Consider the following 22,635-nt stretch of genomic DNA (forward strand, 5'->3'; position numbering starts at 1 on the left):
GCTGGGAAAGATTGAAGGCAGGAGAAATGGATGACAGAAGATGAGATGGCTGGATGGCATCACCAACTCAATGGACATGAGTATGAGCAAGCTCCAGGAGTTGGTAATGGACAAGAAAGCCTGGAGTGCTGCAGTCCATGGGGTGGCAAAGAGTTGGACATGACTGAGCAGCTGAACTGGACTGAAGCCAGTTTTTTGACTCTCCTCTTTCACTTTCATCAAGAGGCTCTTTAGTTCCTCTTTGCTTTCTACCATAAGGGTGGTGTCATCTGCATATCTGAGGTTATTGATATTTCTTGCTACAATCTCGATTCCAGCTTGTGCTTCATCCAGCCCGGCATTTCGAATGATGTTCTCTGCATATAAGTTAAATAAACAGGGTGACAATATACAGCCTTGATGTACTCCTTTCCCAATTTGGAACCAGTCTGTTGTTCCACCTCTGGTTCTAATTGTTGCTTCTTGACCTATGTACAGATTTCTCAGGAGGCAGGTAGGGTGGTCTGGTGTTCCCATCTCTTGAAGAATTTTCCTGTTTGTTGTGATCCACTTAGTCAAAGGCTTTGGCATAGTCAATAAAGCAGAAGTAGATGTTTTTTTGGAACTCTCTTCCTTTTTCGAAAATCCAACAGTTGTTGGCAATTTGATTTCTGATTCCTCTGCCTTTTCTAAATCCAGCATGAACATCTGGAAATTCTCAGTTCATATACTGTTGAAGCCTGGCTTGGAGAATTTTGAGCATTACTTTGCTAGGGTGTGAGATGAGTGCAATTGTGCAGTAGTTTGAACATTCTTTGGCACTGCCTTTCTTTGGAATTGGAATGAAAATTGACCTTTTCCAGTCCTGCGGCCACTTCTGGAGTTTTCCAAATTTGCTGGCATATTGAGTGCAGCACTTTCACAGCATCATCTATTAGGATTTGACATAGCTCAACTGGAATTCCATCACCTCCACTAGCTTTGGGCCTTCCTAAGGCCCACTTGACTTCGCATTCCAGGATGGCTAGCTCTAGGAGAGTGATCACACCATCGTGGTTATCCAGGTCATTAAAATTTTTTTTTGTAAAGTTGTATACTTCTGTGTATTCTTGCCACCTCTTCTTAATATCTTCTGCTTCTGTTAGTTCCGTACCATTTCTGTCTTTTATTGTGCTCATCTTTGCATGAGATGTTCCCTTGGTATCTCTAATTTTCTTGAAGATATCCCTAGTCTTTCCCATTCTATAGTTTTCCTCTCTTTCTTTGCATTGATCACCTAGGAAGGCTTTCTTATCTCTCCTTGCTATTCTTTGGAACTCTGCATTCAAATGTGTATATTTTTTCTTTTCTCCTTTGCCTTTTGCTTCTCTTCTTTTCTCAGCTATTTGTAAGGCCTTCTCAGACAATCATTTTGCCTTTTTGCATTTCTTTTTCTTGGGGATGGTCTTGATTACTGCCTCTTGTACAATGTCACAAACCTCCATCCCTAGTTCTTCAGGCACTCTATGAGATCTAACCCCTTAAATCTAGTTGTCACTTCCACTGTATAATTGTAAGGGATTTGATTTAGGTCATACCTGAATGGTGGTTTTCCCTACTTTCTTCAATTTAAGTGTGAATTTTGCAATATGAAGTTCATGATCTGAGCCACAGTCAGCTTCTGGTTTTGTTTCTGCTGCCTGTATAGAGCTTCTCCATCTTCAGCTGCAAAGAATATAATCAATCTGATTTTGGTATTGACCATCTGGTGATATCCACGTGTAGAATTGTCTCTTGTGTTGTTGGAAGAGGGTGTTTACTATGAATAGTGTGTTCTCCTGGCAAAAGTCTGTTAGCCTTTGCCCTGCATCATTTTGTATTCCAAGGCCAAACTTGCCTGTTACTCCAGGTATCTCTTGACTTCCCACTTTTGCATTCCAGTCCCCTATGATGAAAAGAACATCTTTTGTGTGTGTGTGTGTGTGTGTGTGTGTGTGTGTGTGTGTGTGTGTATTAGTTCTAGAAGGTCTTGTAGATCATCATAGAACTGTTCAACTTCAGCTTCTTCGGCAATAGTGTTTGGGGGATAGACTTGGATTACTGTGATGTTGAGTGATTTGCCTTGGAAACGAACAGAGGTCATTCTGTCATTTTTGAGACTGCACCTAAGTACTGCATTTTGGGCTCTTTTATTGACTGTGATGGCTACTCCATTTCTTCTAAGGGATTCTTGCCCACAGTAGTAGATGGTCATCTGAATTAAATTCGCCCATTCCCATCCATTTTAGTTCACCGATTCCTAAAACATCGATGTTCACTCTTGCCATCTCCCATTTGACCACTTTTAATTTGCCTTGATACATGGTCCTAACATTCCAGTTTTCTATGCAATATTGTTCTTTACAGTATCGGACTTTACTTCCATCACCAGTCACATCCACAACTGGGCATTGTTTTTGCTTTGGCTCAGCCTCTTCATTCTTTTTGGAGCTACTTCTCCACTCTTCTCCAGTAGCATATTGGGCACCTACTGACCTAGGAAGTTCATCTTTCAGTGTCATATCTTTTTGCCTTTTCATACTGTTCATGGGGTTCTCAAGGCAAGAATACAGAAGTGGTTTGCCATTCCCTTCTCCAGTGGACCACATTTTCTAAGAACTCTCCACCATGACCCATCCATCTTGGGTGGCCCTACACAGCATAACTCATAGTTTCATTTGAATTAGATAAGGCTGTGGTCCATGTGATCTGTTTGTTTAGTTTTCTGTAATTGTGGTTTTCATTCTGTCTTCCCTTGATGGATAAGAATAAGAGGCTTGTGGAAGCTTCCTGATGGGAGGGGCTGTCTGTGGGGGAATCTGGGTCTTGCTCTGATGGGCAGGGACATGCTCAGTAAATCTTTAATCCAATTTTCTGTTGATGGGTGGGGCTGTGTTTCCTTCCTGGTAGGGGTAATGGTGGTAATGGCGACCTCCTTCAAAAGGACTTATGCCAGTATGCCATGGTTCCCAGGACTGTTGTGTTCAATATCCCTAACCCTGTGGCAGGCCACTGTCGATCCAAGCCTCCACCAGAGACTCCTGGACACTCACAGGCAAGTCTGACTCAGTCATTTGTGGGATCATGCTGCTTTCTCCTGGTTCCTGGTGCACACAGGTTTTGCTTATGCCCTCCAAGAGTCTGTTTCCCAGTCCTGTGGAAGCTCTGTAATCAAATTCCACTGGTCTTCAAATCAAATTCCTTGGGGGTTCTCAGTCCCTTTGCCAGATTCCCACGTTGGGAAATCTGTTGTGGGCCCTAGAACTTTTGCAACAGTGTGAGAACTTCTTTTGTAGAATTAATTGTTCTCCAGTTTGTGGGTCATCTGCTCAGTGGCTTTATGGTGGGGCTAACAGTGACCTCCTCCAAGATTTATGCTACACACCTTGGCTCCCAGGTCTGCTGCACCCAGAGCCCCTGTCCTGGTGGCAGGCCACTGATGACTCGTGCCTCTGCTGGAGACACTCAAACACTCAAAGGCGGGCCTGGCTCAGTTTCTTGTGGGATTCCTGGGTCCTGGTGCACACGAGGTTTTGTTTGAGCCCTTCAAGCATCTCTGGCCAGTATGGGGTTTGATTCTAAATGTGATTTCACCCCTCCTGCCATCTTGTTGGGGCTTCTCCTTTGTCCTTAGATGTGGGGTATCTTTATTTGGTGGGATCCAACATTCTCCTGTTGATGGTTGTTCAGCAGTTAGTTGCAATTTTGGAGTTCTCGCAGGAGAGGATGAGCACATGTCCTTATACTCTACCAACTTAAGGAAAACATATTAAGAATTGGTTGTCCCCAATCTCCTTATTCACATATTCCAACACTGTCTCTCAGAGGTTTGATTTCATTGCAGGGAGAGTTCTCTTATATCTCTTCTGAAGAATGGGCAAACCTTCAGTCTGGGGATCACTGCCTCTATGCTCTACCTACTGTAAATCCAGAACAAGTGATGGCTGCTTAAACAGAGCTGATGAATGGGCAAATGAGGGGTCTCCATCAGGAGGTAAATTTTCCCATCTGCATTGCTACATGTGAAAATGTCATACTGATCAGAGCAGTAAGTGCTCAGGAGGGAAGGGCAACATAATGACAGAGACAATTTGGCATCTCATTTGATTCCCTCACAAAAAAATTAACATTTTTGAAAAGATTGACTTTCTCCATGGAAATTCCTCTCCATTGTAAGCACTTGCTCAATGATGGGCTGTTATAAATGCTTATGATCATGAGGATGAGATTTCTATAGTATCAGATGCTGTTATTACTTTGAATGAAATCACCGTGAGGACAATTTCAGGTCCCACAAGCAGCTCTTATCTTTAAGAAGTCCCTGTGGATCAGAATACAATTTCCATAGCTTGGCTACCCAGGCAGCCAGGAAGCAGGGACAGAGCCATGTGACAAGGAAGGAGACCAAGGGCATGGGATGCCATGCGACCAAGAAAAGCATCAATAGGGCAAGGCAAAGGCTTGTAGCCTTTGTCTCCTGGGCTATCTCACCAGGAATAGGGAAGAGCTCACAGTTTCAGGCACATGCAGTTTTTCCAAAGTTTGGACTTAATAGACATTATGGGACTCCCTGAAGATCTCCTACCATGGTCCATGTGCGCCCCAGATATTCTTTTTTTGGCAGCTATCAAAGTTCATCATCTTCATCCCATCCATGTAGGTCACTGTGGAAATGACTTCTGTCACCAACAACAGCAAACATGTTCATACTGGGAAGGATGCTGAGGACACCAACAATGCAACAGCTGCCAGGATGGCTGCCAATTCAAGATCATGGTGGATGCTGCCCAGCATCAATGGTATCTACACTGGTGTTTTCTCCTTATGGAAGAGGATGACTGTGGACTCCAATACCAATTATATATTTTTTTCTAAGTAAAAGAAATCTAACTTTTAGCTAGACTTATTTTCACTTAGCAGAAAGACTGTATCTCCCAACTCCTTGCAGCCACATGTAACTGCGAAAGTAAGCTCTGACCGATAAGGTTTAAGCCAAAATACTGTGGGAGACTTCAGAGACTTCTTTCATAATGATGAAGGTATGTAGGTACTTCCCTTCCCCTTCCTTCTTATTTGGCCCAGAATGTAGCTGATGTGATGGTTGAAGCTCTAGCAGCCTAGATCATGAGGTGGCCTTAGAATAGAAGCCACAGGTTGAGGATGATGGAGACTTGCTCCCTAAAGGCCCCATGGAGCCACCGTATCAGATTGTTTATGCCATGTTTACTTTGAGTCTTTATGTTTTTGTGTTTTAAATAGAAGCCAAGCTAATTTCCCTCATATTTATTAAATAAGTTATTAGGAAATGCAAATAGCTATTTTCTACTATAATGTGTAACATCATCTTCATGTTTTTAAAGTGAGATATGATTGACATGTAACACTGTGCTAGTTTCAGATGTACAGCATAATGATTTGATATATGTATATATTGTGAAACAATAAGTTTTAGTTAAAATTCATCACCACATGTAGTTACAATTTCTTGTGATGGGAACTTTTAGGATCTATTCTTTTAGCAATTATACAACAACAGCATTGTTTATTAGAGTCACCATGCTGTATATTACATCTCCAGGACTTATTTATCTTATAACTGAAAATTTATACCTTTTGAGACCATTTTCCCCACCCTCAACCCCTGCCTCTGGCAAGCACAAATCTCTTCTCTCTATCTATGAGTTTGGCTTTGGTTTTAATTTTTTATATTCCAAACATAAATGAGAGCATACAGTATTTGTTTTTCTTGTCTGACTTATTTCACTGGGTCTTTATGTTATAAGCAGTCAAACCTATGGTGATACATACCAGTTGCTGTGGAAACCCTGATTCCAAAGCTTCTGAAAACTATACAGCAACAGTTCTCTGAGATTTTCTCACTGTCCATGGAAATCCCTTTACCCTGTGCTCAGATGGGAGCTCGTGGAAGCTAAGTGATGCTGAATAATGGATGAAGCGCTCTGCTAGGCTCTCCCTTTCCTGTTATTTCCTCCTGAACTCGCACCGCATCACGCACCTCCACCCAGTCTCCTGTGGTGACTCACTTCCCTATCGGCTCCTCTGCCTCCCATCAGAATAGACCCTCAGTGAACCAGCCCCTAGCTCAGTACTAGGATGAATATCATTCATGATCAAGTCACGATTTCTAATATACTCTTTTGCCTGTAAAATGCTTGTGATCTGTACCTCATTTCTGGTCTTCCTTTGAGTTGGCCTCCTTAAAAAGACTGAGAAATAGCTAGACTTCTTGTAGTTATGTTGGTCTGCTCCAGCTGGACTCTCATGGCGCCCTGAGGAGCACGACTATGTGTGGTAATTTTCTCTGTGCTCACCAGGCAAATTTGTCCTTGGGTCACACATGTGTTCCTCGGTAGTAACTATGAAAGTGAAAGTGTTAGCCACTCAGTCATGTCTGACTTTTTGTGAGCCTCTGGACAGCAGCCCGCCAGGCTCCTCTGTCTATAGAATTCTCCAGGCAAGAATAATGGAGTGAGTAACCATTCCCTTCTTTAGGGCATCTTCCTGATCCAGGGAGCAAACCCAGGTCTCCTGCATTGCATGCAGATTCTTTAGTGTCTGAAAGGGAAGTGTTACCGGGGAAGCCCCAGTAACTACCGGAACTTAGAGATTTAAGTATTTGTTCCACAGGTAACTTCTCCCTGCTGCCTCCACTGAAATGAGAGGGGTATAGTCCCCCACCCTGTTGATGTTAAACGTGGCCACGTGGCTTGCTTTGACCAATGGAATGTGGCCAGAAGTGACATTATGTGGGGTTTGTGTCTTGGGATGAGATGTCTCAAGAGGTATCCCACACTCTGCTCACCCCTCTGGGAATATCCAACTTATACCAAGAACATTCTGGGCTCCAGAATGAGGCACATGGAGGAGGGCTTCTCCAGTCAACCAGCACAGCCCCTCCTGGCTAACCTACAGAACTGTGGGCTTGAAAATAAGGGAGTCCCATTGTAAGCTACTAGATTTGGGAGCTGATTTTAATGTATCATTCTTTCAATTAAAACCAATACCCCCAAAACACCACTTGTGCCTTACGGCATCTCTTCAGTCCTTGGTGGAAAAATCAAATCTGCTGGACGTGAACTCAGGTCTATGAATAGGGACAATGGGGATTCAGCCTCTCCTCTGGGAGGCTCTGGTTCTTGATGCCTCTTTTTCCTGAAAGATAAAAGGAGTGGACTCGGCACCTGCCTGGATGTGCCTCCTCCATCTGATCTGCGGCCAGCTCCTTCCAAGACCTGCTGCCTCTGTGTTCTCTCACCAGCAAAAATTCTTTTCAAACTACCCTCTAAAAGGGAGCCACAGCTGTCATTCTAGCTGTTCTTCACAACATCTTAGCTGATCATGTCAGCCTCATGCATACAAGCCTTCAGTGGCTCTCTGTAAGTATTTAGTGCGAGTTCCCCTTTCTTAGCTGAATCAACAAGGCCTTTCTTGATCTGGCTCCTGCTGCGTCTGCCAGCTTCCCCTCCCCACCCCTCTGCCCCTGACTTTAGAGAGCACCAGGAGTTCCCTAAGGCATCTTGCTGCCCCTCACTAATGCTCCTGTTTTCTATCCCTTGCGTGCTCTCCCCTGCTCCCTGGGGTGTGATGGTCAAGGTGACAGTGATATGATTGATGAGAAGAAGTCAACAGTCACAGAAAGAAGAAATGAGTTCCTTTAATATAAGTAAAGGATACAACTAACTACACAGAGAGGAGATACAGCAGCAGGTCCAGTCCAAAGGGGCATTATTTAGGATCTAGTTTAACTGCAGTCACAGAGAGACCCAAATTCCTGATGCATCCTTTAAAGCCCAACTCAAGCCTCACCTCCTCCAGCCTTCCTTCATCTTCTCTGTCACCTGCTGCTCAAAACCTGGGCCCTCAAGGGACTTACTGCACTATGGCATCACTGGACTGTCCAGGTCCAAGAACCCACTTTGGGAAGCAGGGGTAGGCCAGGTAACCTGTCATGCACCTTTTCATTCCTCAGATAGCACCTGGTACATTGTAGGTGCCCAATACCTGTTTAATGGGCAACCAGGCTTTTTCGGTTGGTAATGGGAAAGGCAGCACATACCTGGTTGATATGTGCTCCTTGGGTGACAGGGATTTGCCATGGACTTGAAAGTGTGTCCTTGAAGCTTCCTTCCTGCCTCTGAGTTTGTCTCTGTAATGTAGCCAATGCAACTCTCTATGGCACAGAGCTGGCCCCATCACTCCCCTTTTAAAAACCTTCCAAGAGCCCCTATTGCTCTGAGGTTGAAGTTTAAATCCTTCCAAGCGGCCTCCAAAGGAGGGTTGCCATATTTAACAACTAAAAATACAGAACTCCCAGTAAAATGTGAATTTCAGATAAACAACAAATACTTTGCTAGTGTAAATGTGTCCTGGGAAATATTTGAGACGTACTAAAATCAAAATTTATTTATCTGAAATTCAAACTGGGTGTCCTGAATTTTTTCTGGCTGCTCTGTTTACAAAGGCTTCTACCTCCAGCCCCACCTTCCTCTGCAGCCTCCGCTCTCACTAAGCCTCTGCCCCGGGTCTAATGAACCCCTTCGGTCCCTCCCTTTCTTCTTCAGTACTTGCTCCTGCAAAGAGTAAATGAATTAACACACAAAAGATGCTTAGAACAGTCTCTGCTCTAAGGGACCGACATGGTCCTTGGCAGGAGGTATTGAAGTTTCAGCGTTATTCCCTGGCCACTAGGGCACAATGGCCCCACAGCCCTCTCACCGCCCCAGTTTGCCAGGCTAATTCTTACCCATCCTAGAGCAAAGTGGTGATCTTAGACCTTCAGTCTCTTCTTTGACAAGTCTTTTCCAATAATCTCTCAGATGAGATGCTTGGGGTATGTGTCCCCAAGCATCCTGCACTTAATGTATTATATCTCTTATTACCCTTTGTCATGATCTCTTAGTATCATGATCTCAGTTTCCCTACTAGGCTGTAACATCTAGAGAGAAAGTGGTCACATCTGTCTTGTTTACTTCTTTTTCCTCCAGGGCCAGCACAGTGCCTGGAATTGGAGGTGGCATTCGGTGTTTCCTGAATGAATAAACAGCACTCTGAGGCCCCTATATTACTCAGGAGCTAGTTTCCTTGATATTTTTACCTCTTTGTGGTCAAGGTCAAGAGGGGTCTTAATGCTGCCCAGTTGGGGTTCCCATTCCACTGGGGATGCTCACTCCCAGTCCCAGCAGAGAGGATGCAGAAGAGCAGAGTCCCCATTTCAGTTCTTCTTTGCTGCCTACAAACCATGTTTACAAATTATGTCTCTGCCCTAAATCAAGTGTCCTCATCTGAGCTGTGGGGCCAGTAAAATCTTCCTGGACAAGATTGGGGGCAGAATTAACTCCGGCGATGTCACAAGGGGCCCCAGAGTAGAAAAGCACTCAGCAAATGCTAGTTTTCTTCTCTTCCCTCCTAGAAGGCTCCCAAGGCTTCTATCTTTTAGACAGAATAATAAGTTTGATAGCATGGGACGGATACCTGGTCAGTTGCATAAAGCAATGTACTTTGGTTTCAGATCAGAACCAGGAAACCCCACACTTTAAAGATAAGAAGGGGAAAAAAATGTGGAAGTGAGAGAGAGGCCACGTCCATGGACTTGAGAGAGAGAAAAAAGGGGCTAGAAGCTGCGGATCAATCATCAAGGTGAAAACTTAAAAGACGATTGATTTTCCTCCTTGATGTCCACGTTTGAAGGGCCTTGTTGGATTTCTCCTGGGAAATCAACTTTGAGGCTCGTTTCTGCTGCAGAAAAGTCATTTCCTCTGCGCTCCTGTTTCCAGCGGTTCCCCGGGCTCCTGGCAGGGAGCAAACCACTGTCCTTGGAAATGAGTAGCCTGACCTTGGGGCCAGTCCTTGCTCTTTCCCCGGAGCCAAGATGGTATCAGAAGTGCTGAGCCTGGAGTAGCTGTACCTGGGCTTAACCTGCTGCACTGGCTGTGTGGCCTTGGGTGAGCTTGTTCATCTGTGTGACGACTGTCAGCCACTGTCCAGGAGGTACCAGTGTGGGTTCTTGAAGATCAGGGGTAAGTGGACAGGATGGGTGAGCCTGATGATGTGTCCATGGGACCTGGAGTCAGAGTGCGAGAGCCAGTGTTTCCCAGGGCAGAGTTCAAGGAGAAAGCAGGGAAAGAGTGGGGGGAGGCAGGTACATAGTGAAAAAGGCACGGGACCAGGTGAAGAGATCTATGCTTGCTGGCGCTGGGGAAGACACGTGGAAGAGTCTGGAATGCCCAAGATCCAAGTTTATCTGTGCCTGGTTGAAGTGCGAAAATCTGGTTAAAAGCCCAGGTTCAAGGTTGACGGCTGTGACTCTAATCCTGCAAGGATGGCATAAGGATTACATGGGGTAATGGATGAAAAGCCTTGTCACAGAGGGCTTGATAAATGGGCTGAGTCAGAAGAATATGAATCAGGAAAAGGACATAAGAATCAAATTGCAATGACTCTCCTTTGCCTCAGTGACCTGAGCCCTGGACTGGACTCCTGGCCATTTCAGGGCTCCCATGACGTGTGGCCAGAATTGATCTTCCCGAGGCAGCAACCCAACCAAGAGCCTTCTCCATCAGCACCCCCTTCAGCAGATGCTCTTCCTCTGGTTTCCTAAGGCAGATAAGACCCGTAGACCAAATCTGGCCCCAAGTTTATTTTTGTCAATCAAGTTTTATTGAGGCAGAGCCACGCTCATTCACTTTCATGCTGTCCGTAGCTGCTTTTATGACACAACTGCAGAGTTGAGTCATTGCAACAAAGACTGTATGACCCACAAAGCCAAAAATATTTTCTATCTGGCCCTTCACAAGAAAATGTTTGCCAGTCCCTGGATTAGGTGCATAAATGTTTATGGGTGAAGCCAGACTTGAGTCTTCCTTTACAACTCGGGTAACACCATCTTTTCCCAGAAGCCTGCAGGAGATTGCAGCCTAGACTTTGTTGTTCAAATGAGAGGAATAAGGAAAGAAGGAGAATTTCAGGGCTTGGAAGAGGGAAATGTACAAGAGATAGAAGGGTAGATGCTGGTCTGACAGAGACTTTCTAGCCTGCTTCCAACGTGAGGAGCATCTGGGAAAAGAGGCAAATAGAACATATAAGTTAAGAGTAGGCTGGCCCAAGTTCAATTCAGTTCTGCCTCCTCTTTGCTTTGTGACCCTGGGCAAGTTACTTAATCTCCCTGAGCCTCCATTTTATTTCTCATAAAATAAAAGAGTAAAGGGGAAAAATAATAATTCTCACAGGGAAAAATCTAGAGAAGTCACACTTGTAAAGTATTGGTCATGGAGCCTGGTATATGGGAAGGATTTATAAAATGTTATTATTTGCATTACTATAAACAAGACTTAGGATGGAAAGAGGGACGTATATCCCCTTTATTCCCAAGTTCCCAGAAAGAAAAAGCTTTTAAGTGTCTGAAACATAATGAAAATTTTCCTGAGTACAGGAAACCTGCTCCAGAAATTGCAAAGCAGAGATTACCATTCTATAGATTCTGTAATAGTGTAACTATTGACTGTCCATCATATGCCAAAATAAAAGTTACTGTCCATTTTATTGGTGTCACTTCCCCCCCCCCTTAAAAAATTGACCTATGAAAATTATTCAGCCAAGTTCTCTCATCTTTCTGATGAGCACCAACCTAGCTCCTTCTGCATCTCCTCCAGCTCCAGGTGGAAGGCAAAGCTCAGTCCTAAACACCCCATTTGTACCAGAGTCTGGTTGCTGCTGAGAGATCTTCCCAGGCCTCTTTCCTCTCCCCCTCCCCCACAGGCCTTGTTCTCTGGGTGCAGGCTGGCTCCAGGGCCTCTGACTATGAATGGAGGAGGCTGGGCCCCTGGAAGGACCAGTCTGGGGTCAGTCTCTCTCTCTTACTCCCCGATGGTGTGTTGGCTAACCACCTCTCTGAAGGAAGGAACACTGAGGCGTAGCATTTGCTGATTCTGGTGGTGTAAATACTTCCACCTTGGCCATTTCAAGCTGCCAATGGCTTGCAAAATTCCTGAGCCAGTATGAGCCGGCTCCAGCACACCAGTGCCTCCATCCTACATGCTGTGCCTATCCTACCCATCCCGGTTTCCAGATACCCTGCTGGGGGGCACCCCTTAGCTCAACCTCTGGTGGACGCCCACCTGGCCTGGGGTCCCCAGTGAGTTCTCCCAGGCTCTGCCCCTTCCAGCACCTCTGCCCCTGAATCTACAGGTTCATACCCTTCCTTACCCCCAGAGCTAGCATTCTCTCTGTGACCCAGTGGGTGTGGCAGCAGCTCACAAGCTGGTCTCTTCCTTAAAGGTTCAGCTGCCCCTCCTTGTCTTTGAATCGGGACCTTCATTCGAGCTTTACCATTTACTCCTAGACCTGGCTGCAGCCTCCTCAGTGCTTTCCCGGGCCTCAGATCTTCTCTCTCCAGTCCATTCTCCAAAGAGCCATCTGAGCAATTTTTCTAAAACATAAATAAAATTGTATTACTCTCCTGCTTAAAAAGAACAAAAGCAAAACAAAACAATTTCCCTATTACCTACAGGGTAAAGCAAGGAATGCCTTCTGTTGTGAATGTGGGTTTTTTTGCTTTGTTTTGTTTGGGGGTCATTTTTGGATCAGGTACAAAGGGTCAAGCTATCACACTCCTTGTTCTGAAGGATGCTCGTGTCATGATCTATACAAGACCATCTCTGATTTCATTTATGTATGTGTAATCTCCTTTCTCACTATTTCTCCTATTATGACAACCACACAGATGTATTTTATTAATACGTATATTCTTTAATTTGCATGTATCCTTGGAAAGTAAGGATTGTTTTAATCTCCACTAAACAGATCTGAGCTCAGGATCTGCCCTGTTTCTTCTCTCTTCACTCAGCGCTGTGTTAACTCTTGTCTACTCTCTTGTGTCTGTATCTGGTTCCACTGCTTCCACTGCTTTGCAGAAGAGCTGGATTACCTCCGACTCCCTCTCCACACACAACACCACCATGAGTATTCCTGGCATATCCCTGTGGACTGCTGTGAGAATTTTTCTGCAGAAATGTGGAGTCATGGGGCATCTGCTTCCTCAGTTGATGAAGTCCTGCCATGTTGCTCTCCAGTATGGCTGCACTATCCATATTCCAGCACACCATTCAACCCCACCCCACCTCTCCAATCCTACCGCCTGCCACACCCCCCATCCTAAGTTTTTGCCACCTGATGTACTTACTAATTCACTGAAGGTGAATGTTTGGACACCAACTCCCTAGTTTTACAGATTGGGACACTTGGATCCAGAGAGGAGACATTAATGACTCATGTTCACATAGCATAGTCTCTTGATGATTCGAGACAATTTCACCTAACTCCAAGGTCAAAATTTTCACCCATTTTGCAGAAGGGGAAAAGGGAATTCCAGAATTATGAAGTCACAAACTTTAGGTTACATGGAAAGTTAGAAGAAGAGGAAAAAATCATGGTTCTTTTGTTTGTGAAATCCTACCTACCTACAAAATAAGCAAGCACTGGACACTCGTGTCAAAGTAGCCCAGGGGGCTGTGCTGGACTTCCTCCCAGTCATGCAAAGCAGCAATAGCCAGGGATCAGATGGCCCACCCCACTGTGCTCACTTGTCATCTGGCGCCAGCCTCTGAGGCCTGGATTATCGAATGGGTCTTTTATCAGCCTGATCTTCCTGAGGCTTCAACCGAGGACAGTGCAATTAGAGTGAAGTTTGTTTCCATGTAATTGCCAATTATTCCAATGGATCAAAGTTGGTTTGGGAAACCTGAGGCTAAATTTAAAAGTCAGTTTAAGCTTATGAAATTGTTTGGGGACAATAATAATGTAAACAAGCAGGCTCTTTAATACATTTTAAATGAATTCATTTCATTGTTTATGGTTTTTTTTTTTCTTTCCTTTTTATCTCTGGTCCCTCCTCCACCTTCATGGCATCATTCCTAAACTGAGAAAAGGTTTAGAAGGGAAAGGATGAAGTTGTGAACAAAGCGATGCTATGTCTGGCATCCCCAGGGTTCTCCTTCACTGAGATCAGTCCACAGGTTGTCTCTAGAGAGTAGTTCCCACATTGAGCGAGGAAGGGAACTTCCCATCTTGCAGGGTCACTGGGTGCCCATGGTCTGCAAGTCAAGACTGTATCACTTCCCAGATTCTGCAGCAAAAACCAGGAAAATGGTCTCCTTTAGTGCCTATTCTTTTGCAAGCACAGCTCCATCCTGCCTCCACACCTCTACCTCCCCTTGGTTCTCCAAATCCACCCACAAGTTGCAGGCAGTTTAACAGGCAGATCTAATCTCACCAAAATTTCAAAGCCATCACACCCTCTCAACACACCCTAACTCTGCTTTTCTTTGCCTGTCCTTCTCCTCCTCCCAAGCTGCATCACAGCAGAGACCTGTCAGAGGGATCCGAGGCTCTCCCACATTTGGCTCTGGCACCTTCCACTGGAACTCATAATGGAGGAATGCAAAGTCTTCAGCATTTCTGATATATTGCAGAGAATGGCTAAGAGCATGAGCTCTGAAGGTTGGAAACCTGGATTTTATGCTGTGTGAACCTGAGCAAGTTACTTAACCTCTCTGTGCCTAGATTCCTAGGGGAATCTAGGCAAAACGGGAGTACTAATAAGTACCTACCTATTATAGGACCTACTCCATAGGCTTGTTTGTGAGTTAAAATGTGTCAATAACCTTGTTAATATGCTAAGAACAATGCATGGCTTACAGTAAGTGCAGTGTGAGTGTTTGCTATCATGAGGCTGATGGATGATGGTGATGATGGTGATGTGGGCAGCTTCAGGGAGGGAAGTGAGATGGGGATTCGCTGAATTGATTACTTCCAGATCATCTTCCCTTCACTGTCCTGGGAGCTGAGATTCTACGTCTACACAAAGGAGCCTCCAGGAAACCAGCATTGAGCTGACTGGAATGAAATAGTTCCCCGGATTGAGGTCAGCGATAGGAAGAAACTCTGGACATCCAGGAGGGTGGGGCTCACCAGTAGACGGTTACTGATACAAGGCTGCTGCCAAGATGGCTCACATTTATCTTCTTAGGAAAGAGAATGAGCATCCTTCCACACGAGGCATTTGTAGTTTCTAGTTACTCAAAGTGTGGTCCCAGGAGGAACGGCATGAGCTTCAGCCCTGATGTTTATCAGATATGCAGAATCCCAGGTCTGTCCCAAATTTACTATATCAGAATCTGTATTTTAATAAGACCCCCCAGGTGATTTCTATGTACATTACAGTTTGAGAAGCACTCTTGTTATCTAAAGCTTCCCTGGCAGCTCAGCTGGTAAAGAATCCGCCTGCAATGCAGGAGATCCCGGTTCGAGCCCTAGGTTGGGGGGATCCCCTGGAGAAGGGAAATGGCAACCCACTCCAGCATTCTTGCCTGGAGAATCCCACGGACAGGGGAAAGTGGCAGGCTACAGTCCATGGGGTAGCAAAGAGTCGTACACAACAGCGACTTTCACTTCACTTCACTTCATTTGTTATCTAAATGCCAGCGGGGGAGGGATTCCACGATCCTCCCCTGAGGTCCCACTGGACTGTATGTGCCATGCAGGCAGGGACTGTGTCTGTTTTATTCTCTACTGTATCCCTCGCTCTTGGCATCCTGCCTACCACATGGTGAGCACTCATAAATAATCGGCAGAGAGACGCATGAATGAGTAGCTGAGTGTGTGAATGAGTGAATGGATGACTACTGATCTCCAAACTCTGTCTTGTTTGGGGACCTCAGTGAATAGGGCTAGGATATCCCAGCAGGGGAGAAACAGGTGACCCAGACAGACGCGTCTGCAGCACCTAAGTCACTGCCCAGATCGAATGAGCTTGGCTTGAGGGACTTGAGACTTTCTGTTTTGTGCAACTGGGCAGAGCTGGGGCCTGCAGGGCCTGACCTCGTGTCTACACCCTGCTCTCAGAGTGATCTCAGTGGGTCCCTGCCCTCAGTCTCGAGGGTCCTGACAGAGGCAGAAACCAGGGCAGTCTGACATGACCTGTTCTAAATGTGCTCGTGCAGCCCGACAGTGCACCTGAGTCCTCCTGGGCACTCAGGGTCCAGCCCCTTCAGACCCTGAGTGCTTTCCTGGGTGCAGACAATGGCTTCAGAGACTTATTCTCTCCAAGGCTTTGAAAATATAAATGACACTTGCCTGTTTCCAGACTTGCAGTCCCAGCCAGACTTGTACGATCCTCCAAGGGTCAACAAATTGTGGTTGGGCAGTTGCCTTTGCAAGTGTTTTTAAATACCTTAGCACGTCATTCGTCTGGGCCAAGAGGCAAGGGACAAACATAGTAACTCAGTGTTTGATTGTAGTGACCTCTTCCTCTTTTTTCGGATGTCTTTTATCCCTACTAATATTTGCTCTAACCTTTACAAGTCTAAAGATTATGCTAAAGATCTGTCCAAAGGACTGGGGGCTGTGTGTGATAGCCCTAAGCCCTTTGAAGATCTGTGGGCAGCTCACAGAGAACCCCGCTGTGGAGGGCTCTCTTTATCTCATTTCCTGGCAGCCCCTTCTTCTGCCATCACTTAACTATAGGAGAATCTTTAAGAACGGAGGCAGACGGGAATGCGTTCAATGTTTGATGTGAAACAGACCAGGGCTTGGATCCCAGCTAGAGAGGGGAATGGGAAAGCTCCGGGAACAAGGGGATTGCAGCTCACTGGGCACGGGGGCATCGAGGTGCCCACACACCTTGGAAGTGTGAGGCTCATCCCCTCTTCTTACCTGTCCCCTACCCTGCCCTGTTCCTCCCCCCTGCACTGCCTCGAAGCAAAACATCCCTGCTCCCCGTTTGCCTGGTGAGCTGGTAAGTGTGGCAGGCATCGTGGTTGCCCACTCCCAACCTCCATTCCCACCCCAGGCTTTCCCCTTCCCGGTGGAGCCCTATTTTGTTGACTATTTACTTTTCTCATCTTGCCCTGAGCCTTGGGAGGAGTGGACACAGCCTGTAGGTGCCTCCTGAGTCTAAACCATCCTTGGTTATTCCTATTTGCACCACGGAAAACTGGACCTCAATTCTGGACAATAATGTGAGGAATGCCTGCAGGGGAGTTTCTGAGACGGGTTAACTTGCTCTTGAAAACAGACCCTCGGTAAAGAAGGTATTGTCTTTTTCTCATTGTGTTGATGTGGTGCTGGAAATGGTCACAGCTATGGGAAGAACCAGACTTAAGAAAAAGCCAAGATGTTTTAGGTGGCAGAGAAAAAATATAAAAGGAGGCTGAGTCCTTGATGACATCTATGGACCACTGGATTAATCAACCTGGGAGCTGCCCTACCTCTGGACTAGTTGTAACATGAGCTAATAAATCTTCCCATTGTCTGGAGATGTTGAGTTGCATTTGCTGCAGCCAAAAAGGAAAAAGCAAAATGCATGAATAGATGTAGATGTCTCAGGAGGGGCTGTGGTGCTCCTGTCTCCTTTATGGTGATTGATCTAAAGAGAAATCCGGGCCTCGGTGTTGAGCGCTATGCTTCCTGTAAACACACACACACACCTGTGTGCCTCACGTCACTCACACAGACACATGTCAGCGTCAGCCAAGAAATGAAGGTAATTATGTGAATATTCTTACAAGAAGAACCTAGTTATGCTTAAAGTCCAAGAACAAGGGCCCAGTTTTGTTCAGATCAGGGAAATGAAGCACCATGAGGTGGGATTGGGTGAGAACAAGCCAATTAAATTGTGGCATTTATTAGTATCTTGTCCTTGAGCTTAGGGACTAATTGGTGAAAGTTTTCTACTAGAGGGCTTTGGCAACCGTAAGTCTGCTGCTAAAACTGAAACTCGTAATTTTGATGCTAAATGGTCCTTCTGTCCGAAGCTCATTTTGTAATTCAAGAGATACAAAATATCTGACATATGAAGTTCTTATGAGGAAGATGGTGCCAAGCCTGCTGAGTTGAGCCCTGCCCATGCCAGCCTGCTGGGGTCCCAGGAGTCACCTTTGCATCTATCCATCGTTTTCAGGAAAGCAGAAGCTAGAGTCTTGCATCTTTCTCCAGAGAGAGATTTGCATACAAGAAATTAATTGTCCCAGAGTGGGGTATGGTAGGGGCAGGGAGGAGGGCTCTCAGGGGCCCTTGGAAGGGAATGAATGAGAGAGACAGGGTCAGGCAGAGGAAGAGATTGAGCAGAGATGTAGTACTTTTGACAGCTCTTAGCAGATCCCACAGAGAGCTCTGGAACTGGGGTGGCCCTTCAGAGTTACCCTGAATTAAAATAAGGGGACTGGGCCTTTGAACTTACTCATAGACTGGGGATGTGGGCTGTCCCTTGGGAAGGCATATAATTTGGCAGGGCAGCAGTCTCTGAAGGAAGGAGGGCAACTCCCAGGAAAGTCACTTGGGGCTGTCAGCAGCAACATTCGTGACCACCTGGGGAGTAAATGTCTTAGCCCTGCAGGAGGGCTCTGTGTGGCATACCACAGCATTCCTACACATCTGATGTGGATATTGGAAAGTGCTGAGCAGAAATGCTGTCTTACTCCTATTCCCACCAGCTCTCAGAATGCACATTGTAGGCACTTTGTAAATATTGCTGGCTAAATGATGATGGACATGCAGGACCAACTGGGGTCAACAATGAAAACATCACGCTTTATCCTCTTTTTTAAACTACTTCCCCATTCAGAGAGATCACTGTTACCTCCAAAGCTGTCAGACCTGGTTTAAATGGCACAGATCTGCTTCAAATCAGGGATGCCACGGCGCTGGCTGGGAGTGTTTGTCAACACTTCAGGGCAGGGCAGGGTGGGGGTGGGGAGTTAAAGCATTACTGCATAGCATGCAACAACATAAAATTCAGGTGGTTCAAGCGTTAGATATAAAGAAATTAAAATCATAAAAACATTAGAGGAACATTGGTTAGGCCTTAGATAGGTATCACTAAGTGTCACTAAGCATTCAAGCATTGCTAAGCAAAAACAGTAAAGAAAAAGATTGATGAATTTGATTACTTAAAAAGAAAATCTTCACTGCATCAAAAAAAAACCACCATAAGCAAAACTGAAAGGCAAATGACACACTGGGGGAAATATAATAAACGTATATTATAGACAAAAGGTTAATGTATATGAAGAGCTTTCAGAAGTCAAAAAAGAAAAGATAACCACCCCCCTAAAAATGGGCAATTGACATAAGTAGGCAATTCACTAAAGAAAAATTACAAGTAGACAATAAACATATGAGAAAATGTTCAGCTTCACTGGAAACAAAAGATATGCAAATTAAATCAACAATGAGTGTGGGGAATTGGGCATTCTTATACCCTGCTGGAGGGCGGGCAAATTGGTGCAAACTTTTTAGAGGGCAATCTGGCAATATTTATCAAAAGTCTTAAAAACATGCATACAGATCTTTGACTCAGCAGTTTTATTTCTAGGAATTTAAATAATCGAAGCAAATATATGTGCAACTATTTATATGCTGCTACTGCTGCTAAGTCGCTTCAGTCGTGTCCGACTCTGTGCGACCCCATAGACGGCAGCCCACCAGGCTCTGCCGTCCCTGGGATTCTCCAGGCAAGAACACTGGAGTGGGTTGCCATTGCCTTCTCCAGTGCATGAAAGGGAAAAGTGAAAGTGAAGTCGCTCAGTCGTGTCCGACTCTTAGTGACCCCGTGGGCTGTAACCTACCAGGCTCCTCCGTCCATGGGATTTTCCAGGCAAGAGTACTGGAGTGGGGTGCCATTGCCATAAAGAATTATTTATGTTGATGAAACCTGGAAATAATCTGCATATCCATAAGCAGTTGGTTAAATTATGGAATATCCATACTGTGGGAGGCTGTGGAACCATTAAAGTGAAGTTACAGAAGATTATTTGCTGACATGTTTGTAATATATTAGTAAGTGGAAGAAACAGTCTACAGAATAATATAGATAACACCATAACTGTGTGTGTGTTTGTGTGTGTATCTAGAAGCATTTATTTTCTAAATATTTGCTTTTCACTTGGCGGTAAATTACCAGTCTTTATTTCCCTCGTGTTTCTCTGTGAGCTGTCCAAATTTTCTGTATTATTAAAGAACTGCTTTTGCATTTAGGAAATAAAATGTCAAGAACAAAATAATTGAATTTGGTCAAATTAGTAAAAATAATGTCATTGATAGTTTTATAAGTATCAGGAATGGACCCCGGCACCAAGGTGGGTTAGACCTGGACCTGTCTCACGTTTGAAGCTGAGGATTGACAGAGCGAAGCTCACCTGAATTCCACGAAAGATGCCCAGTGTGAAGTAACTGATGCTGTAAGACCATAGGGGGCTTGATTGCAAGGATGATTCCTGAGCACCTCTGTGACCAGAATAGGCGATGAGCTGAAGGAAGGCATGAATGACTGGCACAGTTAGTAAACCTGCCTTCTACTCCTCCTCTCTCCTGAAGACGTTTACTGCATAAAAAAGGAAAACCTTGTTCCTTGCTCCTGGGGGAAACACAGTGTTGTTTTCACCAAGATACCCTGATTCTGAGCAGAGGTTGAGGCTGGATGGAGGCCACTTTCCACTCCAGTTCTGTTCCCCAGGTCTGTCCCTCCCTCCCACACTTGTCTAATTCCCCAGGGGCTTCTGTGTCTTTCACTGTAGAGACAGTTGGCTGCTCTACACAAAGAGGTTTTGTATTAACCTTGGGCCCCAGGTACAGATGCATGAAACTCCTGAGGGCCCCCAGTACAGATTGTATGACTCAGCTTTACTACTGGAATAGATGGTGAAACTATAGCTAAGCTTGGGTGAGTGGGCAGGTGAATGGATGGATGGATATCAGGTCAGTCTAAGCTAAAAGCAGGGAGTAGAAAAGGTAGAAATTGGAACGTAGGGTAAGGCTGGAAGTGACTGGGAATATTGACAAATGAGAACTGAGGTGCTCTCCATTCATTCTCACCTTCCCTGATGTTAATTGTCAGCCCTCCCTCTTTCTTCAGGAATGAGTGACACCCCACCCCAGCCATAGTCCCTGGAGCTCTCACTGCCCTCTTCTGTATCCATGGAGATGCTGCCACTGCGTGTCCTAACTGTCTATTTGCTTATCTGCCTCCCCTTCTAGACAGGGAATCCTCTGAAGACAGTGATTTTGCTTCACTCAGTTATCTTTCAGGTGCAGGTTAGAGAAAGCCCAATCCAAACTGGGTTGAGCACAAGAGAATTTATGTCTCTTACAACTGTTATGAACCAGAGGATAGGACTGGTTTCAGGTGTAGTCTGGTTCAGGGGTTCAGGCAATTTTACCAAGGAAGACCTGGTTTCTCTCTCCATTTCTGTACTTCTTTCTTTCAGGTTGGCTCTGTTCTCAGACAGACATTTCCCTTGTGCAGCAAAAGAGCTGCATCAGCTCCAGCAATCCCATCCTCTCTGCTCTAAGCTCAGACAAGGAAACATTCTAGAATCAGTTCTCCCTCTCCCCACCACCTGAGCCTTATTTCATCCTCAGGTTCTGATTGGAGCTTGTGCTTATTCCTGATCCAATCACTGTGGCCTGGATGAAGGCAGAGCTTTCTGATTGGTTTACGTTTAGACTGAGAAAGAGGTCTTTGCCCAGAGAGAAGCTGGGTATCTTAGAAGAAGGGTGAGGATGCTGATTTGCACAAGGGACAGATGCCCATGGCAGACCATGTCTTCTTCACCACCTGGCACATTGTTGGCATCAATACTTGCTACTTTCAGGACCCCATCCAGACAGAGAGCACAGTATGATCTTGTCACGGAAGCCCTCTAAGACTTCAGTAGCCCAGCAGGGGCTCTGTGTCCCTGAGTTTCGTCTACCAGCCCCTCCCCCAGATTTCCTGTGCCTCCTTCATGTGGTCCTGGCAGCTGTCAGCGGGTCAGCCCACTCCTCCTCATTTCAGAGCTCTGGGCCACACATGTTTGCAATTGATGCAAACCTAGAAAACTGTGATTTTGGTTTTTTTCCTCTTCTTCGCAGCATGGATTTTGCTCAGCCAGCCAGAACTGGTGGTCACTGACACTACTGCCCAGATCTGTGCAGTAATAATGATCCCACTAACAACAATAACAGTCACTATTATTAGAACTTCCACTTTAAAGGTCTACAATGTACCAAACTGTTTAACTGTATCACCACATGTCTGCATAGTAGCTTTGCAATATAGTGTAACTGAGCCCACCACAATCTTTGTCCACCTCTATATCCAAATGGGATCACTTTACTAACAACCACTCAGATTTCATAGACTTGTTGCCCGCAAATGCTGAGGCATAATCTCCCACGCCCTATAAATGTATCTGTGAGTTCCCATCTAATATGGGCTCACAGGCTCTGCCAAGATCTCCATGGTCTCCATTCTGTTGCACCCAGGTCCTTGCCACTGAGCCATGAGGCACTGTGTTTCCTGCCACTGTATGGTGGCAGATTTGGGGAAGACACCTCTCTCCTCCTCTCTGCTCTGCCGTGTACTGTTAGTGGGGCCCTAGAACAGATCTGTTTGTGCCCTGATATACAATACAGTGGGCTTCCCAGGTGGCTCTAGTGGTAAAGAACCCGCCTGCCAATGCAGGAGACATAAGAAAAGTTGGTTTGACCCCAAGATCAGGAAGATGCCCTGGGGGAGGGCATGGCAACCCAATCCAGTATTCTTACCTGGAGAATCCCATGGACAGAGGAGCCTGGCGGGCTACA

The 22,635-nt window shown here is 45.5% G+C and overlaps 1 long non-coding RNA gene across 1 annotated transcript; it reads right to left on the reverse strand.

Annotated features, from left to right (window-relative positions):
* Positions 1-7,656: 7,656 nt before the first annotated feature.
* LOC145507889 (uncharacterized) lies at positions 7,657-21,363 on the reverse strand. Its single transcript, XR_014055231.1, has 4 exons — positions 21,228-21,363; positions 20,208-20,392; positions 12,343-12,442; positions 7,657-11,070 (listed from the first exon to the last, which is right to left on the reverse strand). It is a non-coding gene; the product is annotated as an uncharacterized LOC145507889 (long non-coding RNA).
* Positions 21,364-22,635: the final 1,272 nt, after the last annotated feature.

This window comes from Giraffa tippelskirchi, chromosome 5 (genome assembly GCF_054371585.1).
Source record: "Giraffa tippelskirchi isolate mGirTip1 chromosome 5, T2T-mGirTip1v1.2.pri, whole genome shotgun sequence".
NCBI classification, from domain to species: Eukaryota; Metazoa; Chordata; class Mammalia; order Artiodactyla; family Giraffidae; genus Giraffa; species Giraffa tippelskirchi.